The sequence below is a fragment of the Microcaecilia unicolor genome, chromosome 2 (genome assembly GCF_901765095.1).
Source record: "Microcaecilia unicolor chromosome 2, aMicUni1.1, whole genome shotgun sequence".
Lineage (NCBI taxonomy): Eukaryota > Metazoa > Chordata > Amphibia > Gymnophiona > Siphonopidae > Microcaecilia > Microcaecilia unicolor.
In genome coordinates, this window is record NC_044032.1 from 124,497,466 (window position 1) to 124,505,887 (window position 8,422).

Consider the following 8,422-nt stretch of genomic DNA (forward strand, 5'->3'; position numbering starts at 1 on the left):
AAAGCAGAATCTAGAGACTGGGAGCAACACAATGAGAAAAAGTAAATGGCCATACAACAAAGGTAAAGAAAATAAATTTATTTTTAATTTAGGATAAAGTAATATGGTACCTTTGTTAATAAAGTTTCAGAGACCAATACTTCCTTCCTTAGGTCAGGAGAGGATACCGTAACAGCATTATACTGACATTAGGCAGGAGGTTTTGGCCTCTGAAAGCCCATTGAAAAGGGTGTTAGGCTATTAAATAAATTGTCTGAAATCTGATGCACTGAAAGCAGCACTTTACCCTGTGTGACAAATGCATCTGATTAGTTTGACTAAATTTTGCTGGGGGAGGGGGGTAGACAGAAAATTTTGTGCCCACCCACTTTGGGTTCAGGCCCACCCAAAATTGGCAGTCTGGCTACGCCACTGCACTGCCTTCTTAAGTACCACTGAATACTGGCAGCCGCCAGCTCCTGCCTGATTAAACCCTTTTGAATATTGGGTCCAATGTTTCTATGATAGCTAAACTCCCAACAACATGCAGTAGTTTTGTATTATTTGATTAGAAAGTTTTCTGTATTCTTCAGAACTGTGCTTTATTTATTTTACATGCAGAAAGTGGTTTACAAATAACGTGGTAATGGTTATTTATGTGTAATGGAGGAAAAAGCCTCTGTAACCCTGGTCAAAAATGTGTAATTATATGACTCATGGGGTGAGTTCTTCATCGTGTTGAGACCTTTAGGCTCCAAAGATTTTAATCTAAAGATCCAACGCTGCTCTATTTGTAGGAGGTGTTTAGCTTTGTCTCCTCCTCTGATATTCGACTTGATTTGGTCAATCACAAAACAGTGGAATTGTGAAAATTCATGTTTAGTAACACACTACAGTGTGCTGTTAAAGGGGAACCTAGTTGTTTGCGTTTCAGGCAAGATTTATGTTCTATTAATCGAGTGTGAAATTGCCGAGTAGTTTTTCCTACATAGAGCTTGTGGCAAGGACACTGTAATACATACATCACATGGTCAGAGCGACAATTGGTGTAAGAATTAATCGAGTACTTTTTCAGATCTACGGGATCGATGAATTCATCCCCCTCTCTGGTGATGATGCATTTGCTGCAATCGCCACATTTGAAATGACCTTTTAACCCAATGAAATTCATGTTCAATTTTAAGTGCGCTGGGCTAAGTCTTTCCTTTAGATTTGTTCTTCTAGAATATGCTATATGTAAACTGCTCCACAGCATCTGCTCGCATGTAAAACAAAAGGGGCGTGGCCATGGGTGTGTTGGGGGCATTCCAAAACGTTGCTAGCGGAATTACAGAATACGGCCTCAGTGCGCCTAACTTGGGCACCAGCATTACACCAGCTTTCAGCCTGTGTAAATCTGACACCTAAAGTTAGGCAGAGGGATTGGTGTTAAGTGCGATTCTGTAAAGGTTGCACATCCTTTATAGAAATGTGTTTAGCACCAATTTTTTTCAGCAATGAATTATCAGCACTATTTACTGAATCCAGCCCATTATGACCAAATATAAGGATGAACACAATCAATGAGGTTAACTTGGAGATGGCAAATTGAATCCTAGTAGTAGGACTAACAAGAAACAAAGTCAGAAAAAGAAACATTTAACAACACTGTAAAACAATCATATAACAGAAACATAAGTGTTTCATCAACAATACCATAATAGGCAGCATTGAAGAACACTCATATTTCATATATATGATACTCATGAAGTCACACCACAGTAGAAATGGCACAACTTAATGGGCACACATTAGAATATTCTAATAACATCGATATAATGCTAATGCTGTTCATACTGTATAATACAACAGGTAGACAAGAGGGCAATTGCAGTTGAGATATTTAGACAGGACAAAATGAAGGCAAGTTACATGTACAACTGAATAAGATATGAGGAACTAATCTAAATTACAGGGTGTGCAGTAAGTGCTGTTCGTGTAAACACCCAGGATAACAGTTCCTTTTACATGTCCCCTGCCTACAAACACAACCAAAACCATCTGTGTTGTGTGTGATGTTTAAGAGATGATTTATGAATTTTCAGCTGCTGTTCTTGTTTAAAACATGTACGGTTAGGCAAAAAGATCAACTTTGAGGCTGGAAATGTACACAAAATGTGACAGTAAACTACAAAAAGCTGTTTGGCTAAGTAAATCATTAAAAAAAAAAAGTACTGCATAAACTTGTTTATGCTGTGATTTTGGCCCAGCAGTGCTTTGTAAGACTTGGAAAACAAATTAGACAAAGTTTCTGTCTTTTTTTTCTTGTCCTGATACCTTAGCAAACTCCCCCACCCAAAATAACAAACTCCACCTTGGGCCTAAACTCCTCCACAGTTGGATTCTAACCCACACCCTGACATCCCAGAGATCTACCAAGGGCTCATCATTGGTGGTCCACTGGTCTCAAACAGGAACAGTCCCCTAATGCTCCTGGACAGACCTCTGCTGGAATCCAAAATGGCTGCCATGAACTCTAGTGGTAGTCTTGTGATGAGACCATTAGGAAGCATCCTTCCCTATATGGAGATTTTTTCACTCAACAAATAGTTAAGCTCTGGAACTCATTGCCAGAGGATGTGGTACCCATAGTGTATATGGGTTAAAAAAAGGTTTTAATAAGTTTCTGGAGGAAAAGTCCATAGTTTGCTATTCAGATAGACATGGGGAAAGCCACTGCTTGTTCCTGGGATTAGGAGCATGAATTTTGCTATTTGGGATTCTGCCAGGTATTTGTGACTGAATGCCACTGTTGGAAGCAGGATACTAGGCTAGATGGACCACTGATCCACTGGTCTGACTCATTATGGCTATTCTTATGTTCTCCCCCCCCCCCCCCCAAAAAAAAATATTCAAAGTTATTTTACTGGCCAGGAACGGCTCCTGGCTGGTTAAATAGCACTTAGCTGGCTAAGTGCTAATATTCAGCATGAGATAGCTGGTTATCTCGCTGAATATTAGCGCTTAGTGTATAGTGGCTAACTGGCTATATCACATAATATAACTGGCTAGCTGTGAATATTCAGCACTTCACCAGCTAAGTTTAGGAGCCAAAGCAGACTGCCTAAACAGCAGCCCTATCTTTGGCTGCTATAAACTTAACTGGCCAGCACTGAATATTAACTTGGCTGGTTAAGTTTAAGCAGGTCAAAAAAAAAAAAGAACAAGAATATTTAATGCTGGTCACTGGAAACAGCTCAGCATTGAGTATCTGGGCTCAGCACTGATTGCGGGACTTAGCCAGCCAGCCTGCCTGCCACAGACTTAATATTGGCCTCTTAATCTTTACCTATGGAGATGCAGACTAGCTGGAAACCTAGCTGGAATTTCAGTGAAACCTCCCCTAGCTAATCTGTTCTTACTTGTTTTGTTAAAGAATCTTGTATTGTTCTGCCATATTTAGGTGTTAGCTGCATATGAGATATGGATTTGATTGGTGGTTTTTTCACCAATGGCATTTTTCAGTTTGCATGGACAACCAGCATATTCTGGGAAAGATACCCTGACTGCTTGATTGAACTCCTATGTTTATACCTATAGGATCTTTTTGACCCCTGAGGCAGGCGTTTGTATGCCGAAACACGGCCCGTGTTGGGTCATCGTTTGGAATAAAGGATTACATTTTCCCTTTCCTGAAGGCCCAGTGTTTGCTTTTTGTATTTCTGCAGATTTCTTATAGACATCAGAAGCTGATAATGAATGTGACTTCCCCTTTGTGTTTCTTGTTCAGTCAATAGAAATCAAACAAAATAAAACATGGAAAAGAAAATAAGATGATATCTTTTTTATTGGACATAACTTAATACATTTCTTGATTAGCTTTCGAAGGTTAATGTATTAAGTTATGTCCAATAAAAAAGGTATCGTCTTATTTTCTTTTCCATGTTTTATTTTGTTTGATTTCTATTGATAACCTTTAAGAGTGGACTAACACGGCTACCACACCTCTCTACTTGTTCAGTCAATAATTTCTTATTGACTACTGAGAAAGTAAGAACCTTATCTTGTAACAACAAGCATTTCTGTACGAGAGACTGGGCTAAGAGATTATGGCGGAGACGCTGACAAGGTAAATGGCTTGCTGTTTTGGGTGCTGGGATTCTGGAAGGAACAAATGCCTTTTAAGTGAAATGGATTCATGTTCATCAGTCCTGATCAAGCAACAGGAAAATAACATTTAACTTGGTAGTATCAGTAAAATATGACCACAGTTGAAATATTCTTTTATTATGTTCTGAAAAATAATGATATCCAGCATTTAACATTTACAAGTATCAGAATTGTTCCCAGTGCAATGATATTGGTATGAATAATATGAGTAGTATAGAAAAACTAGAATATGCCTGCAATGTGACCACGGCAGTATCTAGAGGTCCAGATCCAATGTCTCACTTTCATCTGATAGCCATGCTTACATTTTTACCAGCTATAATTAATGGTTCATTTTACATGTGAATAAATATTTTCCAAGATTGTGAATGCACAATGACATATCTTTTGGAGTGGAAGAGTATTATAACGGTTAGAGCATTGGCCAGTCCATTTCAGATCCTACTGTGGCTTCTTCTGATCTTTGAAAAATCATGCAACCTTTCATTACCTCAGGTACAAACTGAGGGCCCAGTATTGAAAAAAGCTGAGCTCCAAAATGTGTGCACTCTTTTCAGCCAAACTTGGAAGCCTAAAGGGCCTTGTTACTAATGTCAAAGCCTTTTAAAGCCTAATATCTTTAAAGCTTTAATATTCAAGAAGTATAACCTCTGCACACCAGAACACACTAGAAGTCTCTTTCTTCCTTGAAATTTACTTTATTGAATAAATGTAGCTAATTTACTTAGAGTTAGTAGATTCTTAAAGTTACTGCCCCAAGGCAAAGGAGAATGTCTGAACTCGTGGGGACACAGAGGTCAAGAAAACACCCACAAGCCCAGGGAGGTGAGATAGAAGGACCAATAGGGACAGAATTTGAGACCAGGTAGCAGAGATGGTCATAGATGGCAGTCCTTGATTGGAGAGACAGGTTATACTTTTGCTGACCTATCAGGACAAAGATAGTAGAAATATTCAGGAAATGACAGCTGAGAAAGGGAGGAGGTCTTTGCAGGAAAATAAATCACTAATAATAAACTCCACCCTGAACTTAAACTCCTCCAGAGTTGGATCCTCACCCACACCATGACATCTCAGGGATCTACCAAGGGCTCGGTATTGGTGGTCCACTGGTCCTAGACAGGAACAGTTCCCTTCTGCTCCTGCCCAGGTCTCTGCTGGGGTCCAAAAATGACTACCATGAACTCTAGTGGTAGTCTTGTGATAAAACCACTATGAAGCATCTTTCCATTTAGGGATATTTTCTCTTGGAAGGATGTTTCCTAGAGGTAGTACTGTGAGACTACCACTAGGGATCATAGTGACCATCTTAGATCCTGGCCGAGGTGCAGGTAGGAGCAGAGGGGGGTTCTTCCTGCTCGGGACCACTGGACCATCAATGCTGACCTCTGAGTAGATCCTAGGGAAGAAGGTCTTATTCTGGGGAGGGGGAGTTTCTTACTTTTGGGGATGGGGTTTGTGCTTATTGATCAGATGTGGAGGATGTCAGGAGAGTGGGGGCTCTGATCATGAGGTGTCGAGTGCAGGATTGGATGGGGGGGGGAGAATCAGATGTGAAGGATTGACTCAGGGGGATAGGGGTTCTGATTGGGGGGTGGTTGTCAGATGGGGAATTGGATATGGGTGGGGTGTTGTAATGGGTGCGTGGTAGCAGGAGTGCTACACAGAAGGGAGATGGAGAGGATGGGATACATCACTTTATCTAACCATAATTTTAAATAAATACCAGTTTGTTTTTTCTCCCCATACCACAGAGGTTGTCAGATGCCATTTTGTAATGTATTATATTATATTAATGAATTTATATTCCGCAATTTTCCCTTAAGTTGCAAAGCAGATTACAGATAATAAAATAACTTCTCATTTCAGAAGGAATTAACAATAAAACACAAAGTAATAAAAATAATATCCATTAGCCTGACTAATAAACATCTAGCAAGATAAGGCATGTAACATATAACATAGTAGATGACGGCAGAAAAAGACCTGCACGGTCTATCCAGTCTGCCCAACAAGATAACTCATATGTGCTACTTTTTGTGTATACCTTACCTTGATTTGTATCTGTCTTTTTCAGGGCACAGACCATATAAGTCTGCCCAGCACTAGCCACGCCTCCCAACCACCAGCCCCTTGATTTGTATCTGTCATTTTCAGGGCACAGACCATATAAGTCTGCCCAGCACTAGCCCCGCCTCCCAACCACCAGCCCCTTGATTTGTATCTGTCATTTTCAGGGCACAGACCGTATAAGTCTGCCCAATTACTGCTTAGAAAAGAAATAGGTTTTCAAAGCCTTTCTAAACAAAAGATAAAATATTACTTGGCAAATTTCAATTGAAATAGTATTCCAGATTTTTACACTTTGAAAAGTAAAAGAGCGTTCCCAGATTAATTTACAATTTATATCTTTCATAATAGGGACACTCAATAAAAGCCTTTCCCTACTTCTAGAATTAAATCCATTACCTGATGATACTAAAGTAAGCCCTTAGACAAAAAAATCTTGAGACCCCCACACAAGTCAGATGTCTCAAACTGTGGTCCTCGAGGACTGCAAACCAATTGGCTTTTCAGGACATCCCTAATGAATATGCAAGATAAGAGATTTGCGTACAATGGAGGCAGTTGGTATGCAAATCTATCTCATATATATTCATTATAGATATCCTGAAAACCAGACTGGTTTTTGGCCCCAAAGAACTGAGATTGAGATCCCTGAGTGAAAGCAATGAATTGTGAATACATAGGGGTAAGAACGGAGGGGATATTCAGTATCACTTAACCAGGTACATGACCTCTGTGGCACTGTTCAGTTAATGCTGGAGTGCTCAATGGGTGGAGTCAGAAAGGACCCAGAAGCAGGGGCGTAGCCATGGGTGGGCCTGGACGGGCCCAGGCCCACCCATTTTCCCTCCAGGCCCACCCATCCTTTGCACGCTGTCGCTGCCCTTTTGTCCCGCGGAGGCAGCGTTCAGCGTTTCCTTCCTGCCCTGTCTTTTCCCCAAGCTCCACTGCATCGTCCCTGCAAGTGGAATCCTTCTCCTTTTCGGCCCGTCACGCTGCGCTGCCGTTCACACAGGCAGCTTCGCTCCTCCCTGCTGCGTCCATTCTGGCCTCTCTGATGCACTTCCTGTTAGGGCCGGATGAACGCGGTGGGGGAGGAGCGAAGCTGCCTGTGTGAACGGCAGCGCAGCGCGACGGCCGAAAAGGAGAAGGATTCCACTAGGGACGATGCAGCGGAGCCTGGGGAGAAGACAGTGCAGGAAGGAAACGCTGAACGCTGCGTCCATGGGACAAAAGGGCAGCGGGAAGGTTGTGGATGGGCGGGCCTGGAGGGAAAATGGCTGAGCTGCTGGGACATGGGAGGGAGAGAGGAGGAAGGGACTTGAGGGAAGGGAGAGAGCTACTGGACGGGGAGGGAGAGGAAGAAGGGACTGGAGGGAAGGGAGAGAGTGTCTGGGACATGGGAGGGAGAGGAAGAAGGGACTGACGGGAAGAGAGAGCTGCTGGGACATGGGAGGGACTGGCGGGAAGGGAGAGAGCTACTGGACATGGGAGGGAAAGGAAGAAGGGACTGGAAGGGAGAGAGCGTCTGGGACATGGGAGGGAGAGGAAGAAGGGGACTGACGGAAAGGGAGAGCTGCTGGGACATGGGAGGGACTGGCGGGAAGGGAGAGAGCTACTGGACATGGGAGGGGAGAGGAAGGAAGGGGCTGGAGAGCTGCTGGACAAGGGAGGAAGAGGAAGAAGGGACTAGAGGGAAGGGATAGAGCTGCTGGACATGGGATGGAGAGGAGGAGGGGATTGGATGGAAGGGAGAGAGCTGCTGGACATGGGAGGATAGGGAGAGAAAGGGGAGATGGATGAAAGGATGCAGAGAGAAAGGGGAGAAACTAGAAGGATGTGGAGAGAGGGGAGAACTGAACAGAAAAGGGTAGAGCGATAGACACTGGATAGAAGAAGAGGGGAGATAGGACACTAGATGGAAGGATCAGGAGAGAGGGTAGATGATGGAAGAATAAGGAGAGAAAGAGGGAAGACACTGGATGGAAGGGTAGGGAGAAAAAGGAGACGCTGGATGCAAAAGAAAGACGGGAGACACTGGAAGGATGGGGAGAGAAAGAGGGGAGCTGCTGGATGGAAAGAGGGAGAGGACAGAGTAGGGAAAGACTGGAGAATAAGAGGAAGGGGCATGTGGAGAACAAGGGTGAGGAAAAGATAAAAAGCCATAGGTGATGAACGGACAGGAAACCCTGGCAAGAGAAAGACGAAGGAAAGCAGAATCTAGAGA